The sequence below is a fragment of the Protopterus annectens genome, chromosome 8.part1 (assembly GCF_019279795.1).
Source record: "Protopterus annectens isolate FY-2018-M chromosome 8.part1, PAN1.0, whole genome shotgun sequence".
Classification (NCBI taxonomy): Eukaryota; Metazoa; Chordata; order Ceratodontiformes; family Protopteridae; genus Protopterus; species Protopterus annectens.
Window position 1 is genome coordinate 503,327,132 of NC_056742.1, and position 24,605 is coordinate 503,351,736.

Sequence of the window (24,605 nt, forward strand, 5' to 3'; positions counted from 1 at the left end):
CAGGTTAAGGTGATTATATATAAGGTAGATGAGAGTGGGTTGATTGTATAATCTGATGAAGTTCAACATAGAATGAAAAACGTGGTGATAACGTTAAAGCCTTTAATTTGGCCTGTTATATTACATTACTTTTGTAATAAAGTTTTGGAATTGTACAGCGTGCCATGGTGCCAATTTTTTGTGTAAAAATAAATGGCATATATTGACCTGTGCTGTGTGAGATGGTAGCCCCATTCAACATCACAAAGTCATTATTATCCTACACATTGCAGACATGGGTGAGAAATGTTTGTACCCACGTTATAACTGCAGACATGGCTGAGAAATGTTTGTACCCACATTATAACTGCAGACACAGGTGAGGAATGCTTGTACCCACGTTATAACTGCAGACTTGGGTGAGAAATGTTTGTACCCACATTATAACTGCAGATATGGATGAGAAATGTTTGTACCCATGTTATAACTGCAGACATGGGTGAGAAATGTTTGTACCCACATTATAACTGCAGACTTGGGTGAGAAATGTTTGTACACACATTATAACTGCAGATGTGGATGAGAAATGTTTGTACCTACGTGACAACTGCAGACATGGGTGAGAAATCTCTGTACCCACATTATAACTGCAGACATGGGTGAGAAATGTTTGTACCCATGTTATAACTGCAGACATGGGTGAGAAATGTTTGTACCCACATTATAACTGCAGACACGGGTGAGAAATGTTTGTAACCACGTTATAACTGCAGACACGGGTGAGAAATGTTTGTACTCACGTTATAACTGCAGACATGGGTGAGAAATGTTTGTACCCACATTATAACTGCAGACATGGGTGAGTAATGTTTGTACCCATGTTATAACTGCAGACATGGGTGAGAAATGTTTGTACCCACGTTATAGCTGCAGGTAAGGGTGAGAATTGTTTGTACCCAAATTATAACTTTAGACATGGGTGAGAAATTTTTGTACCCATGTTATAACTGCAGTCATGTGTGAGAAATGTTTGTACCCATGTTATAACTGCAGACATGGGTGAAAAATGTTTGTACCCACATTATAACTGCAGACATGGGTGAGAAATGTTTGTACCAACATTATAATTGCAGACACGGGTGAGAAATGTTTGTACCCATGTTATAACTGCAGACACGGGTGAGAAATGTTTGTACCCACATTATAACTGTAGACATGGGTGAGTAATGTTTGTACCCATGTTATAACTGCAGACATGGGTGAGAAATGTTTGTACCCATGTTATAACTGCAGACATGGGTGAGAAATGTTTGTACCCACATTATAACTGCAGACATGGGTGATAAATGTTTGTACCCACGTTATAACTGCAGACATGGGTGAGAAATGTTTGTACCCACGTTATAACTGCAGACACGGGTGAGAAATGTTGTACCCACGTTATAAATGGATTAGGTAATGCAACACAGAGATCACCTTATATAAGTTGTGAGTGCAAAAACATGCCTAAACACATACCTGGAGACTGTAAGAATTAAATGTGTGATTTGGGATTTGAGACCACAAACACAAAAGAAGTCAGGCTGCAGTGACTTACATTACCTGGAGTACTAACCCTTCAGCAATACCACAGTCAGGTGATTACATGTCCACATTTACTGCAAATCAAATGTCTATACAACACTCATTCAAAATAAATGCCAGGTGAACTGCGATGCTCACATATTTGTCTAACACAAACACTAATTAATGTATGTGAATATTTATTAATTAACATTTAATGCTCAGCATACATATTTTGTTTTTTAAAGTTGCAAAAGAATCACAAGGATACCCATCCTAGCAACATAAATGGTATGGAGCTATCGCAAAGTATTGTGGGTAATGAAGGAATACATAGTCATCAGCTCCATAAACGAATCATGCACTGTAATATGTACATTACCTTACATAGTTTATGAGTAACAAACATGCCTATGTGTTTAATAAACACCAAACTGCAATTACAAAAATGAAAGGACTACTGTGGCATTCAAACCTACAAAAACAAAACAAATAGGAGTACAGTTATTGACATCACCTAGAGTGCTAACCCTTCAACTATTCCACAGTCTATGGGGGTCCATATCCACATTTCAGGTAACTCAAGTGTGATTACAAGACATAATCATATTGAAGACATTATGGCCTACACTGCAATTATATCTTTCAAACTCTATTAAGAAGTAATGCACATGAATACATCGTACCGAATATCTAAGAATAAACTTACATATGTTATCTTTCCATAACTATTGCAAAGGAATAACACCTACATCCATGCTAAGAAACAACTTTGTACGGTACATTGTTGAAGAATTGCGGATAATGATGAAATGTGTAGTCATCCAGGGTGTATGCTCTGTAAGAATAAATGCTCTCTGACAATGAAACACGTGTGTACATTATTTCATACCTCAGCACACAACCATGCAAAATATTCATATTCTGTAAAGTAAATGAAAAAGCTTTGTCGATAAGTGTGCTATATATCAATGATTTAGTAGTATAGGAACGCCACAGACAATCAGTCGCCATTCCTAGTACTACTTTGCTTAAGCAGCTGGACAAATGAACAATACAGCAGCTTTCAAGGTTGACCGACTTCTGTTAATGATAAGCTCTCTTACTGGGATATCTGAGAGAGATGAAATCCATAATAACACATTTTGCTACTTAAAAATCCTGCACACCTGCATCTCTGGGCCAGACTATTTCCAGATAACTTTGTGATGCTTCAGTAGAAGGCTATCAAAATTTAAATAGTACATTGTATTTTGAATATAATTGCCTTACTGATAACAGTACATATATGAATGGAATATCTGTGTACCCCACTTCATTCAGTACATATATGAATAGAATATCTGTGTACCCCACTCACTATCTCCTTCCATGTGTCCAGTGAATGATAACAGCAATTACTAAGTATTACGTTGTGGATTATGGCACTTAGTGTGTGTGTGTGTGTGGGGGGGGGGCTGGCATAGAATGCCTGTGATCCTGTTACATCCTGGTCCCACAGTATATCGGTGCCAGACCTGCATGCAAGTACATCCTCTGAGCTTTTTCACAATCCAGTTCCACATGTCAATATGGGTGAAGTACCTCAGTCATGCCCGCATCCTCTTCTCATGTCCCACATAGAGAGTCAGCATGTGGAGGGTCTCCTTGTAAGTCCAATTGGGTGCCCAGATGCACCTCAGACTTCTCTTGGACAACATCTCTTTGAAGGTAGTGGAAACAACAAAAACACCTTCAGAAAATTACTCCCTGAGGTACCCCTCAGTTCGCAGGTAACAACAGCATGATAAGAAATGTATAAATATCACAGTTCAAAAGTAGTGCACACTGGGTTTTAGATGGCTATTGATGGGCATTGAGCATGTGCTCAACATATCCACATGGGGAGCGAGCACATGCTCAACATATCCACATGAGGACCGAACACATGCTCAACATATCCACATGGGGAGTGAGCACATGCTCAACATATCCACATGGGGAGCGAGCACATACTCAACATATCCACATGGGGAGCGAGCACATGGGGATCGAGCGCATGCTCAACATATCCACATGGGGAGCGAGCACATGCTCAACATATCCACATGGGGAGTGAGCACATGCTCAACATATCCACATGGGGAGTGAGCACATGCTCAACATATCCACATGGGGAGTGAGCACATGCTCAACATATCCACATGCGGAGCAAGCACATGCTCAACATATCCACATGCGGAGCGAGCACATGCTCAACATATCCACATGGGGAGCGAGCACATGCTTAACATATCCACATGGGGAGTGAGCACATTCTCAACATATCCACATGGGGAGTGAGCACATGCTCAACATATCCACATGGGGAGCGAGCACATGCTCAACATATCCACATGGGGAGCGAGCGCATGCTCAACATATCCACATGGGGAGTGATCACATGCTCAACATATCAACATGGGGAGCGAGCACATGCTCAACATATCCACATGGAGAATGAGCACATGCTCAACATATCCACATGCAATGAAACTATCGGGCATTTGTGCTGAGAAGTGTATGCTTATGCTGGGCTGTTTAATGCATTGAAATTTGCGAACTTAAACATGATGTTCACTGATTTGATTCTGGAACATCGTATACTAAAGAAACTCATTACGTATGTATTGCACAGATGGTACTTAATGGCTGTTAGTGCTGATCTAATCTCACTGTTAGGTTTAACTGCCTCACTGCACTTATCCATGAGGTCAGCTATAATGAGGTCAGCTGCTTGCACAGCCCTTTTAAACTTCGATGCTCAGTATTACTCTACTATGTTCATAGTGTCCTGTGGGAACCTTCTAACTTCTAATTCATGATTTTTTTTTTTGTTTTGAAAAGTGTCTGCACATCAATATGTCAGTTACATAAAGGGTGGGGATAGCCTTCATCTTTATGCATCAATACAGAGGTAATCTAGGAGGTTCAAGTCAAATCTGGTAACCCAGCTGTGATCCATAAAGTGACAGGACTAACAAGAAGCAGAGTACAAAGGAACAGTCCAAATAAAATCCATTTAGCTAGCAGATCTAGGAAACTCTCTATCTCTCTGATAGTCTTTGCATGAGGGTATTCATTAGAGCAAGAACCCTCGTCCATCTACCTACTTAACTGAATAAACTACTTGAAACTTCAACAATGCATCTTTGTTGCTCCCACAAGGATGGTATCAGAGACAGTGTCCAATAAATCTGCTAGATAAAGTGATTTTATCCAGACAAATACTTTGTTCTTTGTTTCTCATTATGCATGCATGTCCATCCCCACCATTACAGGGATGTTTTTCCAATATGCAGCTGTATGGTTACAAGCAAACCAGCTCCAGTAAAAGATGAATGCAGACAGAATTAGGTAATTTGTATAGGTATTCATTTTTTTCTATATGTCTTTATTACTGCTTGTGGTTATTGACAGTTTACAAGGGTGTCCACAAGTCTTACATTCTAGGTCTGATTTGCAGATATTGACTGATGCTTATTCCTGCAGTAGAGCCTTTTATACCATTCAGTTCTCCCAGTCCTATTGGTATTATACCAATAGGATTGGGAGAACCTCAAGATGGCTTAATATGCAACTTATTTGCTGCTTTCACATCTAACCATTTTTCCATGAAATGGAATGGATTAATGGCATTGCACATGTAGGCTTATGAAGTCATGACATATCCTCAGCAGTTGCCACATGTCATGTATGTTCCTTATTCTTATCTGTGCACGATGGTAATAAACATGGCATTGATTATTTTGCATTGCATTGCACTGTATATCAGTGGCATGACATTGACATATACATTAATGGTTGATCTGTCAATATGTGCACCTCCTGTATACCATCTGATATGTGCATAGCACCATTTTCTCACATGTCAAGTCATAATCGACACAACTTTTTCCGAAGAGAAAATTAGAGTATTATTCAGACACCGCGGCAGCACAGACAAAATTTTCTTGGGCACATAGGCAATACTGTGTGGAAGGACATAACCAGCATGGTTAACAATGTGGGCAGAAACAACCACTCCAGTGAGGCCAACCATCACCATTGCTCTGACATGATCTTCCAAGCAGCCAACAGATGCTACAGCTCTGAGATGGAGAGGAATGTCATTAGAGGTGGGCAACCATTGCCACCCCAGATGAAATGATAACCTTCCTGGCCTCCCACCATGACATCTGCCAGGATTGTCATATACCCAGTGGAGGAATTAAGGCAGATGTCCATGGACGTACAGGTGTGTCCACCATTCATAAATACAACAGCTAATCAATCATCATTCAAAGACATTCATTCATGCATTTTACCTTTTTTATGAATGTCACAGTAGCAGAAGTACATCACATACACGAGCACTGTAGATAGGCAAAGACACAGTAAGTCACATAGCATGTGATATTACCTAAATAAGGTGTAGATAGCGACAGCAGCACCACATGTACCATTGTGTTTTTCACTTGTACAGGCCCATCAACATTAGAACACAGATAACACTCATAAAGTACGTGTCTCTATAGTCAACTAGGGTGATCATTAGCCTTTACCTACCTCTGTTTGCAGTTATGACTGAGGTATTTAATCACCTGTTGTCTGTGTTCCACTTTAACCTATAGTTTCTGCATCACTCAGCATAATTTGTACCACAACTGGGGAGGACAGACCTGGCAAGTCAGTCTATATGGTTTCCTTAGTGTAATATTGATAAGGACAAATGTCACCTTTATGACTAATGTTGTCTTGTTCACCTGCATAGGACAATTGTCATCTGTAAAACATCATTGGCCATCCAGTATGTGTCTGTCTTTTTTGCTTTTTGGCAAACATAATTTTCAGTGCTGTATGATGTCATGTATGCACTTACTACTGACGTATTGTGTGCCTCTTTTTATATGACAGTCACATTTCAACCCAAACCACTGGCAGTGCAGTCAGAGGGAGGAATGTTAGGTATGTCATTGTGTATTCCTTCATATTTGTTTGATACTTGACTTACATGGCTTACCTCTGCTCTATAGGGCCCCTGCACCACCACAACCAAGCTGACACGGTAAGTCCATGTCACCATAACTATTCAGTGTACATAGGTACTTGTCCACTTATGTCAGACATATCCTGCTCACCTGACTTCTGTAAATGTATATTACATATTCTGTAAATGTTTATTACATGTCATATCTGTCTTTATTTCCATCACGTCCACTTCCTGCTTCTTTGTGTAGCCCATTCACTGACCCTGAGGTGGGATGTGATGTGCCTTACTCTGACAGTATTGCCGATGGCACACAGGGAATTGTACTGCCTTTATTGTTCTGCCCTGAAGGGGATGTCAGGTGCTTCATTGTATAGCCTCTAATCGGGAGGATGGTTTGGCTGGCTATTCTGATGATGTAGTGGCATCAGATATTGGAAATGATGATGACCATGACTTGCTGCCATGGTGACTCTTTCCAACAACTTACTGATACTGTCCATCAGACAGCACATAGGGCGTGTAGCTGATGTGCATATATGCATGTCAAAAGTTGCACATTTTCTGATACAGGCACATGCTACACCTAAAGAAATCCCAATCCCTCAGAGCTACATGCTCTAGGGACGTAAATCTTGTCACCAAAATAAACAGGACATGCTGGCGGGATAGATTCCTGTCCCAGAGACTTCCCATACTCTGGAACAGGCTACCCATATATGTCAAGCAAAGTTCTTCATTAGCACTCTTCAAGAAAAATCTTGATGAGTGGATGGGAAATAGGAAATACACCCCGGGGAAAACTTCTGTGTCTCTGCTTGACAGTGGCATAGGAAAATAACTTTCTTGGGTGGCGTAAACCAGGGAACCTTGTCGGCTAGGCTCATATAGGCCCTTGGGCCGACAGCCTAGTACCTACATATGAACCTACCTATGAACATATGATCATTCACAGAGACATCACAATACTGATCTGTGATCACTTGCCCATGTTACTGAGCACACCACCACTTGATGATGTTGTGTACCCTTAAATCTCAGCACACCACCACTTGATGATGTTCTGTACCCTTAAATCTCAGCACACCACCAGTTGATGATGCTGTGTACCCTTAAATCTCAATCAGCAAGATAATACACAGGCCAATTTGGTTGACTTGCAACAGAGAGAGATGACAGCTGAATCCACCAATGAAAATGAACCATCTATGTCACTTAGTGCATGTCTGCAACTAATAAAAAACTCCAAATGACTGAAATTACCAGAACAAGTCAGACTGAAGAAACACAAATGCTCCAGAAGTCATTCTATGCAAAGAAAAAGAGGAAGGAGTCGGAACAACTCCAAAATACAAAAATAACATCGTTAACAGGTACTGTGACTACCAACTGTGTCATCAATTTATCTAGAACTGAACTATTGGTGTTGGATTTGTCATTACTTATTAAAGGGCTGAAATTCATCCCTTCAGCAGTTGACAGCTTAAGCAACACAATGACTGATTTGAAGCAGTTCACACACAGTTTAGATCTGAAACTATATTTAAACAACAAAGTATAATACAAGAAAATGTATGCAAACATTCTAGTATATTTATACCGAATAGCCATCCAGTGATAACTGTTTTTTATAATTTGTAAGAGAAACAGATTAGAGAAGTATGTGGTAAATGTTGCTTTAAAAAATTCTTTAATCTTTCTATTTCTGAACATGCCTCTCTGAAACGACTTGAATCAAATGAAGACATCATTATAAAAGAAGCGGATAAAGGTGGTGCCATTATTATTATGAACAAAACAATGGACTTGGAAAATATGTTTTCATATTTATCTGATACAAAAACTTTTAAAGTTGCAACTAATGAGGATGTTGATAGATGTATTAATAATATAAATATGGTAATGCTTGATTTACAACTTATGAATGATATTAATATTGAACTATTCCAGTATTTAGTGTTTTCTCTCCCAAAATACCGATTTTATATGGGTTACCAAAAATCCATAAAAATTTAGAGACCCCACCATGAGATCTATTGTCTCTGGGAGGGGTTGGTAACAGAACCCATTTCAGTATATTTGCAAAGTGTTTTGTCCAAACAATTAAGACATGTAACAAATTATACAAAGGACACTCTGCTGATTTTTTAAGAAATTTATATGGCTGGTTTAATAATGCTAGGCGACATAACTATGGCAGTAATAATTTTCTGACAGTGGTTCTTGATATCCAATCACTTTTCAGTCTGATACCAAATATACATGGTATTGATGCAGTGAGGGAATTACTGGTAAAGAATGGACAATTTACAGGAAGATATATTGAAACATTATGTGAACTATTGGCGATAGTACTTAATAATAATTATTTTGTATTTGATAAGAAAATTTACCATCAAATATCTGATGTAGCAATGGGTACTCCCATTGCTAACACCTATGTAAATATGGTACTGGATAAATGGGAAAATCAATATATCTATGGTTCAGAACAATATTCTAAGAAAATTAGTTGCTTTAGTAGATTTGTGGATGATGTGTTTTTTGTATGCCATGGTAAAAGGAATTAATTAGATTCTTGTTTAAACTATTTAAGTAATAGTATTGATTTCTTACATTTTACTATGACCTGTTCAGAAACTATTGTCAATTTTCTTGATGTCACCATTATATATGATGGGACTGATATCCACACAATGGTTTTTAGAAAACCTACGCATAGGAATAAATGTTTACACTATAGTAGTATGCATGCTCCACATGCATGGGTACTGGAACCACAGTACCAGGGAGTGGGGGAGCCCCCCACGTTTACAGCTGCAAGACCTGTCGGAAAAAGATAATGAAGTGGAGTTTTCATGCTAATGTGGATTTACGCGTGGAAATTAAACTAACTGTTCTTGTTCTCTTATTGCTCTGTGTTACGGGACTTATGCTGTGTGTGTGTGTGTGTGTGTGTGTGTGTGTGTGTGTGTGTGTGTGTGTGTGTGTGTGTGTGTGTGTGTGTGTAAAATGCCCCAGTTAGGTATACCTGGTGGTTAGTGTTACTCAGGCTCAAACAAGAGCCTGAATTCTCCACCTATACCATTACTTGTGATTCAGGGAGCTGAGTCTATAGCTTTCAACTGTCTAGATTTTCACAGAATATTTGGCTCATACCTTTGGTCTGTTCCTCTTAAAATTTGTGGTTTTCTGGCAAATTAGTGAGAACTGAATTCACTAAATAATGATAGCCCTTTAAGTTTCAGTCTTCCTGTCTTTCAGGAAACACATGGTAACACAAACACTTTATTTTAGCAACTTTCTAAGATTATACAAGCAATATTTAAAATGTGTCCCAGGCTTTGGGCCTCCCCCCCTATAAATTTTGGCTTTTTCCAGATTTCTTGTGCTGCAATGTTGAGGGATTTAGTTGAGTGTCAAGTGGATTTTGCAAGGAAATGAAAGATTCAGGGAAAGAGAAGTTTAGTGCTACTTATGCAAAGTTGTTTGCATTGTTAGTAGCACAACAAGTAATATACTTGGTTTTGATGCAGAAGGCCGTGGGTTCTACTCCCACAGTATACAGATGGATCACCAATACTGCACTGTGTTGTACTTTAAAGGGAGTGGATGCTGCAGTCCTATGAATGTCCTCCTTTGGAGGAGTTACCTAGTAACTATGTTTCTGTTATCAGTTTGCCATCCATTTTCCATTGCAAAATTCCTAGCTTATCATTTTTTTTTAATATAACATAGGCAATTTATTCTTCAAGGGCAACATGCACTTTATTTGTACATGAAACAATGAAATATAAAGTTGTTTGCTAGCAGCAATCTCTTCATTAGTTACAGATTCCTTTAATGTGGAATTATTTAGATGACTTACTTCTACATAGATTTTGCATATTTACTGATATTGGTGGATTGTAATGACAGAAGTTTGAGGGGCCTTTTATGGTTGAAATTTTCTGAAATGGGTAGTTTTGTCATTATTGGTTCATACATTTTGTTTCATTGCTTACTAGAAGACTGTTCCAAACTACAAATTTAAAACATATTTTAACAAGTGGTGCTGTGTTATACAAGGAATATAATTTAATACAATCAGGTTAATACAATCAGGAAGGTGAATCAAATAATGCGTATATGTATACTTGCTCACAGGATGCAGGAGATCAAAATAGGGGAAGAGACCAGTGACCAATGGAGTCCCCCAGAGTTTGGTGCTGAGTCTTTTTCTGTTTGGCATATACATCTCAAAAGTAAAAGGAAATACCAAAGGGCTTTGGCCGACTAAGTTTGAGATGACTGCAAGCTAGGAGCAGTTATTGAATCCCCATATGACTTAGCCATCATGCAGGAAGGTTTGTCCCAAACAATAACTGGTGCCAGAATCATGAATTAAAACTAAACTCCAAGAAATACATTATCATGTCCTTTGGGAAGTAATTTACTTCAGGGAACTACCAAATTGACAATGCCCCCTGAGAAATGACACAGTTGTTTGGCATTTGGGAACTTGTGTTTACACTGACCTAACTTTTGACCAACATGTGACAGAGTCATAAGAAAGTCTTTCTATATTGCATAGCTTATAAACAAATTGATTTTGACTAGATCTAGAGATGTTATTGTCCCCCTTTACAAATCCCTCATTTGGTCAATCATTTTGTATAATGCCCACTTTGGCATGCATCTGTCCAGACCCATGCAACAATTGGAATACCCACAGAGATACCTTAGTAAAAGGATACAGGTCCTAAACAGTAGGTCTTGCATGGACCACCTCAAAGATTTATCACTATACTCAGTAACCTACAAAGTGCTTAAAGGTAACATGTCTGGCATACAAGGCATCCTACGACCTAGTACAGATGAACCTATTGAACATCAGCAAGTCAAATGGCATCAGAAATACTCAGTCCAGGTATCTAAACTGAATGTTGTTGAGAGACATATATATATCACAGAAGCTACCACTGTTCCAGAACAGACCATTCATTCAAGTAAAACAAAGCTCATCCCTGTCCACATTCAAATACAATTTGGATCTAAGGATGGGTAATAGAAATGTACTCCAAGATTGCCCCTTGTGCCACTAATGGATAGAGGCAGTTCCTAAATACTGCATCCCTTACATGGTTCCCCTCAAATTATCTATAGTATGATCACATTTATTCTCACTAGGGGTAATATACAATTATCAGCCATGGGATAGGTAAGACCAATCAGGAAATTTTAATTCAAGCACTAAAAGGGAAATTGGCTAAGCTTAAAATGTCCTCCAAGTGAACCTATGTTGTGGTAGTAAATAGTTTAAAAAATTGCCCTTTTTAGATCACTAAGTGCCCCTCTCACCCTTTGCCCCTCTAGTCTTCAACAGCTTCTGGCACCTCTGTCCACATGTTTTTAATCGCATTACTAAAGGTCAATTTGCTAGAATAAACAGATTAAACACAACAATTGATAAGTGTAAGCAACAGCTAGAAGAATTAAAATGTGAATTTATTGATAGGGGCTATAATGAAGAACGTTTAGAGAAGGCAATTGAACATGTGCTAATATCTAGAGAGGACACTATGAAACCGTATTTTGATAGAGATCCTATTATGACTATGAATGTGCTAGATAAACATGATGTACAAACAGATATAAATAAATTACGTTTTGTAACAACTTTTATTAGAGCTACACCTGAAATAAAGAAAATTATTAATAATAACTGGGGAATTCTAAGATCTCTACCTGAGTTATGTGCACTAATTGACACTGCCCCTAGCTTTTCTTATAGAAATTGTCCAAGTTTAAAACAGAAATTATGCTATCAAGATATGCGCACTACTGTTAATAGTAATATGGTGACTAAAATGGGAACTTTCCCATGTTATAACTGCTGTTGCTGTGACTCTATAAACAAGGATAATGCTTTCATACATCCATTAACAAGAAAGAGATACATATTTCGGTTTACTATCAAAATATGGATGTTCACATACATGAGCGGCTGATATTCCGAAAATGACATCATCCGGTTTGCATACTAATGAGTTACAAGGTCGACGCTGATGATCGACATTAACAGAGTTGACATTAACATCAACATTCAAACGTAATGGCAGTGTAGGTGCAAACATATGTTAAACACCTACACTGTCATTAACGCGAAGAGGGCTGTGCCCCCACTCGAAATTAAATATTCTAACTCTGAGATCGCATTACAGTGAGGAAAGGGATACATTTCCCAATCCACACTGTACCATAACTCTACTCAGAACATCGAGTTCATATCATCAAATGCACACTTGCATTCGCAGATATGTAAGCTCAATATCCTAATGGTTGACAACACAGAAGTCGACAAATTCATGCTCGACCTTCTGCGTTCGACTTACCAATCTTCAACATTTTGATAGTAAACCATATATTTCATAGTTCTGCAACATGTATTACCACAAATACAATCTATTTACCTACTTGCAGTAGATGTCCACCATTTTATGTAGGAAAGTCAACAAGAAAACTGAAGGAGAGAATAATTGAACATTGGTCAAAAATTAGAAGAAATGTTGACAAAGATTCTTTGGCAAAACACATTAATGAGCTTGGAAATGAACATAAGTTTGAATTTAGAGTTATAGAGAGGGTATCTAAAGACTTAAGAAGGGGTGACATAAATAATAAAGTAGAAATGAAAGAATATGAATGGATTTCATGTTTATGTGCAGATATGTCCCATGGTTTGAATCAGTTTCAATAAAATCGGTTTTGAGATATAAACAAATGTATAAAACAGGCACCTGCATCTTTAAAATGTTAATTGTTTTAGTTATATGTTAAGTATTTAATTATTGGCTGTGTGTGATTAATATATAAATGGTAACTGTATGTTACATTTTTATTCACTGATGAAGGGGTTTTAACCTGAAAGCTTTGCTTCTCTTTTATTGAACATTGTAGTTGAACTTCAGCGTTGCTTGGTTCAGTTTATCTTGGAATACTTATCTTTTATGGACTAAAGCTTTACTCTGTATTTATCATGGTTATTTGGTGTGTTACATGAAGGCCAGGAATGCAGACATGGAGAGGTCATGGCAGCACTGGCTGCACAGCATAATAAAGTGGTATCTGTTGCATGCTATGTTGAAAACCTTGTTACAATGATACTAGATCAATACCACAGTACAAACTGCATGTAACATGCCCTGGATGCTAGATCAATACCATAGTACAAACTGCATGTAACATGCCCTGGATGCTAGATCAATACGACAGTACAAACTGCATGTAACATGCCCTGGAAGCTAGATCAATACCATAGTATAAACTGCATGTAACATACCCTGGATGCTAGATCAATACCACAGTACAAACTGCATGTAACATGCCCTGGATGCCAGATCAATACCACAGTACAAACTGCATGTAACATGCCCGGGATGCTAGATCAATACCACAGTAAAAACTGCATGTAACATGCCCGGGATGCTAGATCAATACTACAGTACAAACTGCATGTAACATGCCCTGGATGCTAGATCAACACCACAGTAGAAACTGCATGTAACATGCCCTGGTTGCTAGATCAATACCACAGTACAAACTGCATGTAACATGCCCTGGAAGCTAGATAAATACCATAATACAAACTGCATGTAACATGCCCTGGATGCTAGATCAATACCACAGTACAAACTGCATGTAACATGCCCTGGATGCTAGATTAATACCACAGTACAAACTGCATGTAACATGCCCTGGATGCTAGATCAATACCACAGTACAAACTTCATGTAACATGCCCTGAATGATAGATCGATACCATAGTACAAACTGCATGTAACATGCCCTGGATGCTAGATCAATACCACAGTACAAACTGCATGTAACATGCCATGGATGCTAGATCAATACCATAGTACAAACTGCATGTAACATGCCCTGGATGCTAGATCAATACCATAGTACAAACTGCATGTAACATGCCCTGGATGATAGATCAATACTGCAGAACAAACTGCATGCAACATGCCCTGGGTGCTAAATCAATACCACAGTAGAAACTGCATGTAACATGCCCTGGATGCTAGATCAATACCACAGTACAAACTGCATGTAACATGCCCTGGATGCTAGATCAATACCACAGTAAAAACTGCATGTAACATGCCCTGGATGCTAGATCAATACCACAGTACAAACTGCATGTAACATGCCCTGGATGCTAGATCAATACCACAGTACAAACTGCATGTAACATGCCCTGGATGCTAGATCAATACCACAGTACAAACTGCATGTAACATGCATTGGAAGCTAGATCAATACCATAATACAAACTGCATGTAACATGCCCTGGATGCTAGATAAATACATAGTACAAACTGCATGTAACATGCCCTGGATGCTAGTTCAATACCATAGTACAAACTGCATGTAACATGCCCTGGATGCTAGATCAGTACCACAGTACAAACTGCATGTAACATGCCTTGGATGCTAGATCAATACCATAGTACAAACTGCATGTAACATGCCTTGGATGCTAGATGAATACCGCAGTACAAACTGCATGTAACATACCCTGGATGCTAGATCAATAACACAGTACAAACTGCATGTAACATGCCCTGGATGCTAGATCAATACCACAGTACAAACGGCATGTAACATGCCCTGGATGCTAGATCAATACCATAGTACAAACTGGATGTAACATGCCCTGGATGCTAGATCAATACCATAGTACAAACTGCATGTAACATGCCCTGGATGCTAGATCAATACCACAGTACAAACTACATGTAACATGCCCTGGATGCTAGATCAATACCACAGTACAAACTGCATGTAACATGCCCTGGATGCTAGATCAATACAATAGGACAAACTGAATGTAAAATGCCCTGGATGCTAGATCAATACCACAGTACAAACTGCATGTAACATGCACTGGATGCCAGATCAATACCATAGTACAAACTGCATGTAACATGCCCTGGATACTAGATCAATACCACAGTACAAACTTCATGTAACATGCCCTGGATGCTAGATCGATACCATAGTACAAACTGCATGTAACATGCCCCGGATGCTAGATCAATACCACAGTACAAACTGCATGTAACATGCCATGGATGCTAGACCAAGACCACAGTACAAACTGCATGTAACATGCCCTGGATGTTAGAACAATACCATAGAGCAAACTGCATGTAACATGCCCTGGATGCTAGATCACTACCACAGTACAAACTACATGTAACACGCCCTGGATGCTAGATCAATACCACAGTACAAACTACATGTAACATGCCCTGGATGCTAGATCAATACCACAGTACAAACTGCATGTAACATGCCCTGGATGCTAGATCAATACCACAGTACAAACTGCATGTAACATCCCTAGATGCTAGATCGATACCACAGTACAAACTGCATGTAACATGCCCTGGATGCTAGATCAATACCATAGTACAAACTGCATGTAACATGCCCTGGATGCTAGATCAATACCACAGTACAGACTGCATGTAACATGCCCTGGAAGTTAGATCAATACCATTGTACAAACTGCATGTAACATGCCCTGGATGCTAGATCAATACCACAGTACAAACTGCATGTAACATACCCTGGATGCTAGATCAATAACACAGTACAAACTGCATGTAACATGCCCTGGATGCTAGATCAATACCATAGTACAAACTGCATGTAACATGCCCTGGATGCTAGATCAATACCACAGTACAAACTGCATGTAACATGTCCTGGATGCTAGATCAATACCACAGTACAAACTGCATGTAACATGCCCTGGATGCTAGATCAATAAAATAGAACAAACTGCATGTATCAAGCCCTGGATGCTAGATCAATACCACAGTACAAGCTGCATGTAACATGCCCTGGATGCTAGATCAATACCATAGTACAAACTGCATGTAACATGCCCTGGATGCTAGATCAATACCACAGTACAAACTGCATGTAACATGCCCTGGATGCTAGATCAATACCACAGTACAGACTGCATGTAACACGCCCTGGAAGCTAGAACAATACCATAATACAAACTGCATGTAACATGCCCTGGATGCTAGATCAATACCATAGTACAAACTGCATGTAACTTGCCCTAGATGCTAGTTCAATACCATAGTACAAACTGCATGTAACATGCCTTGGATGCTAGATAAATATCACAGTAGAAACTGCATGTAACACGCCCTGGATGCTAGATCAATACCATAGTACAAACTGCATGTAACATGCCTTGGATGCTAGATGAATACCACAGTACAAACTGCATGTAACATACCCTGGATGCTAGATCAATAACACAGTACAAACTGAATGTAACATGCCCTGGTTGCTAGAGCAATACCACAGTACAAACTGCATGTAACATGCCCTGGATGCTAGATCAATACCATAGTACAAACTGCATGTAGCATGCCCTGGATGCTAGATCAATACCATAGTACAAACTGCATGTAACATGCCCTGGATGCTAGATCAATGCCACAGTACAAACTACATGTAACATGCCCTGGATGCTAGATCAATACCACAGTACAAACTGCATGTAACATGCCCTGGATGCTAGATCAATACCATAGGACTAAAGCATGTAACATGCCCTAGATGCTAGATCAATACCACAGTACAAACTGCATGTAACATGCCCTGGATGCTAGATCAATACCATAGTACAAACTGCATGTAACATGCCCTGGATGCTAGATCAATACCACAGTACAAACTTCATGTAACATGCCCTGGATGCTAGATCGATACCATAGTACAAACTGCATGTAACATGCCCGGATGATAGATCAACACCACAGTACAAACTGCATGTAACATGCCATGGATGCTAGATCAATACCACAGTACAAACTGCATGTAACATGCCCTGGATGCTAGATCAATACCATAGTACAAACTGCATGTAACATGCCCTGGATGCTAGATCAATACCACAGTACAAACTACATGTAACACGCCCTGGATGCTAGATCAATACCACAGTACAAACTGCATGTAACATGCCCTGGATGCTAGATCAATACCACAGTACAAACTGCATGTAACACACCCTAGATGCTAAATCGATACCATAGTACAAACTGCATGTAACATGCCCTGGATGCTAGATCAATACCATAGTACAAACTGCATGTAACATGCCCTGGAAGTTAGATCAATACCATAGTACAAACTGCATGTAATATGCCCTGGATGCTAGATCAATACCACAGTACAAACTGCATGTAAAATACCCTGGATGCTAGATCAATAACAAAGTACAAACTGCATGTAACATGCCCTGGATGCTAGATCAATACCATAGTACAAACTGCATGTAACATGCCCTGGATGCTAGATCAATACCATAGTACAAACTGCATGTAACATGCCCTGAATGCTAGATCAATACCATAGTACAAACTGCATGTAACATGCCCTGGATGCTAGATCAATACCACAGTACAAACTGCATGTAACATGCCCTGGATGCTAGATCAATACCACAGTACAAACTGCATGTAACATGCCCTGGATGCTAGATCAATACCATAGTACAAACTGCATGTAACATGCCCTGGATGCTAGGTCAATACCACAGTACAAACTGCATGTAACATGCCCTGGATGCTAGATCAATACCACAGTACAAACTGCATGTAACATGCCCTGGATGCTAGATCAATACCATAGTACAAACTGCATGTAACATGCCCTGGATGCTAGATCAATACCACAGTACAAACTGTGTGTAACATTCCCTGGAAGCTAGATCAATACCATAGTACAAACTGCATGTAACATGCCTTGGATGCTAGATCAATACCACAGTACAAACTGCATGTAACATGCCCTGGATGCTAGATCAATACCATAGTACAAACTGCATGTAACATGCCCTGGATGCTAGATCAATACCATAGTACAAACTGCATGTAACATGCCCTGCATGCTAGATCAATACCGTAGTACAAACTGCATGTAACATGCCCTGGATGCCAGATTAATATGACAGTACAAACTGCATGTAACATGCCCTGGATGCTAGATCAATACCATAGTACAAACTGCATGTAACATGCCCTGGATGCTAGATCAATACCATAGTACAAACTGCATGTAACATGCCCTGGATGCTAGATCAATAGCACAGTACAAACTGCATGTAACATGCCTTGGATACTACATCAATGCCACAGTACAAACTGCATGTAACATGCCCTGGATGATACATCAATACCACAGTACAAACTGCTTGTAACATGCCCTGGATTCTAGATCAAATACCACAGTACAAACTGCATGTAACATGCTCTGGATGCTAGATCAATACCACAGTGCAAACTGCATGTAACATGCCCTGGATGCTAGATCAATACCATAGTACAAACTGTATGTAACATGCCCTGGAAGTTAGATCAATACCATAATACAAACTGCATGTAACATGCCCTGGATGCTAGATCAATACCACAGTACAAACTGCATGTAACATACCCTGGATGCTAGATCAATAACACAGTACAAACTGCATGTAACATGGCCTGGATGCTAGATCAATACCATAGTACAAACTGCATGTAACATGCCCTGGATGCTAGATCAATACCATAGTACAAACTGCATGTAACATGCCCTGGATGCTAGATCAATACCACAGTACAAACTGCATGTAACATGCCCTGGATGATAGATCAATATCACAGTACAAACTGCATGTAACATGCCCTGGATGCTAGATAAATTCCACAGTACAAACTGCATGTAACATGCCCTGGATGCTAGATCAATACCATAGAACAAACTGCATGTAACATGCCCTGGATGCTAGTTCAATACCACAGTACAAACTGCATGTAACATGCCCTGGATGCTAGATCAATACCACAGTACAAACTTCATGTAACATGCCCTGGATGCTAGATCAATACCGTAGCACAAACTGCATGTAACATGCCCCGAATGCTAGATCAATACCTCAGTACAAACTGTATGTAACATGCCCTGGATGCTAGATCAATACCACAGTACAAACTGCATGTAACATGCCCTGGATGCTAGATCAATACCAGAGTACAAACTGCATGTAACATGTCCTGGATACTAGGTCAATACCACAGTACAAACTGCATGTAACATGCCCTGGATGCTAAATCAGTACCTCAGTACAAACTGCATGTAACATGCCATAGATGCTAGATCAATACCATAGTACAAACTGCATGTAAAATGCCCTGGATGCTAGATCAATACCACAGTACAAACTGCGTGTAACATGCCCTGGAAGCTAGATCAATACCATAGTACAAACTGCATGTAACATGCCTTTAATTGCTAGATCAATACCACAGTACAAACTGCATGTAACATGCCCTGGATGCTAGATCAATACCATAGTACAAACTGCATGTAACATGCCCTGGATGCTAGATCAATACCACAATACAAACTGCATGTAACATGCCCTGGATGCTAGATCAATACCACAGTACAAACTGCATGTAACATGTCCTGGATGCTAGATCAATACCACAGTACAAACTGCATGTAACATGCCCTGGATGCTAGATCAATACCATAGAACAAACTGCATGTAACATGCCCTGGATGCTAGATCAATACCACATTACAAACTTCATGTAACATGCCCTGGATGCTAGATCAATACCATAGCACAAACTGCATGTAACATGCCCCGGATGCTAGATCAATACCTCAGTACAAACTGTATGTAACATGCCCTGGATGCTAGATCAATACCACAGTCCAAACTGCATGTAACATGTCCTGGATGCTAGATCAATACCATAGTACAAACTGCATGTAACATGCCCTGGATGCTACGTCAATACCACAGTACAAACTGCATGTAACATGCCCTGGATGCTAGATCAATACCTCAGTACAAACTGCATGTAACATGCCCTGGATGCTAGATCAATACCATAGTACAAACAGCATGTAACATGCCCTGGATGCTAGACCAATACCACAGTACAAACTGCGTGTAACATGCCCTGGAAGCTAGATCAATACCATAGTACAAACTGCATGTAACATGCCTTGGATGCTAGATCAATACCACAGTACAAACTGCATGTAACATGCCCTGGATGCTAGATCAATACCATAGTACAAACAGCATGTAACATGCCCTGGATTCTAGATCAATACCACAGTACAAACTGCATGTAACATGCCCTGGATGCTAGATCAATACCATAGTACAAACTGCATGTAACATGCCCTGGATGATACATCAATACCACAGTACAAACTGCATGTGACATGCCCTGGATTCTAGATCAATACCACAGTACAAACTGCATGTAACATGCTCTGGATGCTAGATCAATACCACAGTACAAACTGCATGTAACATGCCCTGGATGCTAGATCAATACCATAGTGCAAACTGCATGTAACATGCCCTGGATGATACATCAATACCACAGTACAAACTGCATGTAACATGCCCTGGATGATAGAGCAATACCACAGTACAAACTGCATGTAACATGCTCTGGATGCTAGATCAATACCACAGTACAAACTGCATGTAACATGCCCTGGATGCTAGACCAATACCATAGTACAAACTGCATGTAACATGCCCTGGAAGTTAGATCAATACCATAGTACAAACTGCATGTAACATGCCCTGGATGCTAGATCAATACCACAGTACAAACTGCATGTAACATACCCTGGATGCTAGATCAATAACACAGTACAAACTGCATGTAACATGCCCTGGATGCTAGATCAATACCATAGTACAAACTGCATGTAACATGCCCTGGATGCTAGATCAATACCATAGTACAAACTGCATGTAACATGCCCTGGATGCTAGATCAATACCATAGTACAAACTGTATGTAACATGCTCTGGATGCTAGATCAATACCACAGTACAAACTGCATGTAACATGCCCTGGATGCTAGATCAATACCACAGTACAAACTGCATGTAACATGCCCTGGATGCTAGATCAATACCATAGTAGAAACTGCATGTAACATGCCCTGGATGCTAGATCAATACCACAGTACAAACTTCATGTAACATGCCCTGGATGCTAGATCAATACCATAGCACAAACTGCATGTAATATGCCCCGGATGCTAAATCAATACCTCAGTACAAACTGTATGTAACATGCCCTGGATGCTAGATCAATACCACAGTACAAACTGCATGTAACATGCCCTGGATGCTAGATCAATACCATAGTACAAACTGCATGTAACATGCCCTGGATGATAGATCAATACTGCAGAACAAACTGCATGCAACATGCCCTGGGTGCTAAATCAATACCACAGTAGAAACTGCATGTAACATGCCCTGGATGCTAGATCAATACCACAGTACAAACTGCATGTAACATGCCCTGGATGCTAGATCAATACCACAGTAAAAACTGCATGTAACATGCCCTGGATGCTAGATCAATACCACAGTACAAACTGCATGTAACATGCCCTGGATGCTAGATCAATACCACAGTACAAACTGCATGTAACATGCCCTGGATGCTAGATCAATACCACAGTACAAACTGCATGTAACATGCATTGGAAGCTAGATCAATACCATAATACAAACTGCATGTAACATGCCCTGGATGCTAGATAAATACATAGTACAAACTGCATGTAACATGCCCTGGATGCTAGTTCAATACCATAGTACAAACTGCATGTAACATGCCCTGGATGCTAGATCAGTACCACAGTACAAACTGCATGTAACATGCCTTGGATGCTAGATCAATACCATAGTACAAACTGCATGTAACATGCCTTGGATGCTAGATGAATACCGCAGTACAAACTGCATGTAACATACCCTGGATGCTAGATCAATAACACAGTACAAACTGCATGTAACATGCCCTGGATGCTAGATCAATACCACAGTACAAACGGCATGTAACATGCCCTGGATGCTAGATCAATACCATAGTACAAACTGGATGTAACATGCCCTGGATGCTAGATCAATACCATAGTACAAACTGCATGTAACATGCCCTGGATGCTAGATCAATACCACAGTACAAACTACATGTAACATGCCCTGGATGCTAGATCAATACCACAGTACAAACTGCATGTAACATGCCCTGGATGCTAGATCAATACAATAGGACAAACTGCATGTAAAATGCCCTGGATGCTAGATCAATACCACAGTACAAACTGCATGTAACATGCACTGGATGCCAGATCAATACCATAGTACAAACTGCATGTAACATGCCCTGGATACTAGATCAATACCACAGTACAAACTTCATGTAACATGCCCTGGATGCTAGATCGATACCATAGTACAAACTGCATGTAACATGCCCCGGATGCTAGATCAATACCACAGTACAAACTGCATGTAACATGCCATGGATGCTAGACCAAGACCACAGTACAAACTGCATGTAACATGCCCTGGATGTTAGAACAATACCATAGAGCAAACTGCATGTAACATGCCCTGGATGCTAGATCACTACCACAGTACAAACTACATGTAACACGCCCTGGATGCTAGATCAATACCACAGTACAAACTACATGTAACATGCCCTGGATGCTAGATCAATACCACAGTACAAACTGCATGTAACATGCCCTGGATGCTAGATCAATACCACAGTACAAACTGCATGTAACATCCCTAGATGCTAGATCGATACCACAGTACAAACTGCATGTAACATGCCCTGGATGCTAGATCAATACCATAGTACAAACTGCATGTAACATGCCCTGGATGCTAGATCAATACCACAGTACAGACTGCATGTAACATGCCCTGGAAGTTAGATCAATACCATTGTACAAACTGCATGTAACATGCCCTGGATGCTAGATCAATACCACAGTACAAACTGCATGTAACATACCCTGGATGCTAGATCAATAACACAGTACAAACTGCATGTAACATGCCCTGGATGCTAGATCAATACCATAGTACAAACTGCATGTAACATGCCCTGGATGCTAGATCAATACCACAGTACAAACTGCATGTAACATGTCCTGGATGCTAGATCAATACCACAGTACAAACTGCATGTAACATGCCCTGGATGCTAGATCAATAAAATAGAACAAACTGCATGTATCAAGCCCTGGATGCTAGATCAATACCACAGTACAAGCTGCATGTAACATGCCCTGGATGCTAGATCAATACCATAGTACAAACTGCATGTAACATGCCCTGGATGCTAGATCAATACCACAGTACAAACTGCATGTAACATGCCCTGGATGCTAGATCAATACCACAGTACAGACTGCATGTAACACGCCCTGGAAGCTAGAACAATACCATAATACAAACTGCATGTAACATGCCCTGGATGCTAGATCAATACCATAGTACAAACTGCATGTAACTTGCCCTAGATGCTAGTTCAATACCATAGTACAAACTGCATGTAACATGCCTTGGATGCTAGATAAATATCACAGTAGAAACTGCATGTAACACGCCCTGGATGCTAGATCAATACCATAGTACAAACTGCATGTAACATGCCTTGGATGCTAGATGAATACCACAGTACAAACTGCATGTAACATACCCTGGATGCTAGATCAATAACACAGTACAAACTGAATGTAACATGCCCTGGTTGCTAGAGCAATACCACAGTACAAACTGCATGTAACATGCCCTGGATGCTAGATCAATACCATAGTACAAACTGCATGTAGCATGCCCTGGATGCTAGATCAATACCATAGTACAAACTGCATGTAACATGCCCTGGATGCTAGATCAATGCCACAGTACAAACTACATGTAACATGCCCTGGATGCTAGATCAATACCACAGTACAAACTGCATGTAACATGCCCTGGATGCTAGATCAATACCATAGGACAAAAAGCATGTAACATGCCCTAGATGCTAGATCAATACCACAGTACAAACTGCATGTAACATGCCCTGGATGCTAGATCAATACCATAGTACAAACTGCATGTAACATGCCCTGGATGCTAGATCAATACCACAGTACAAACTTCATGTAA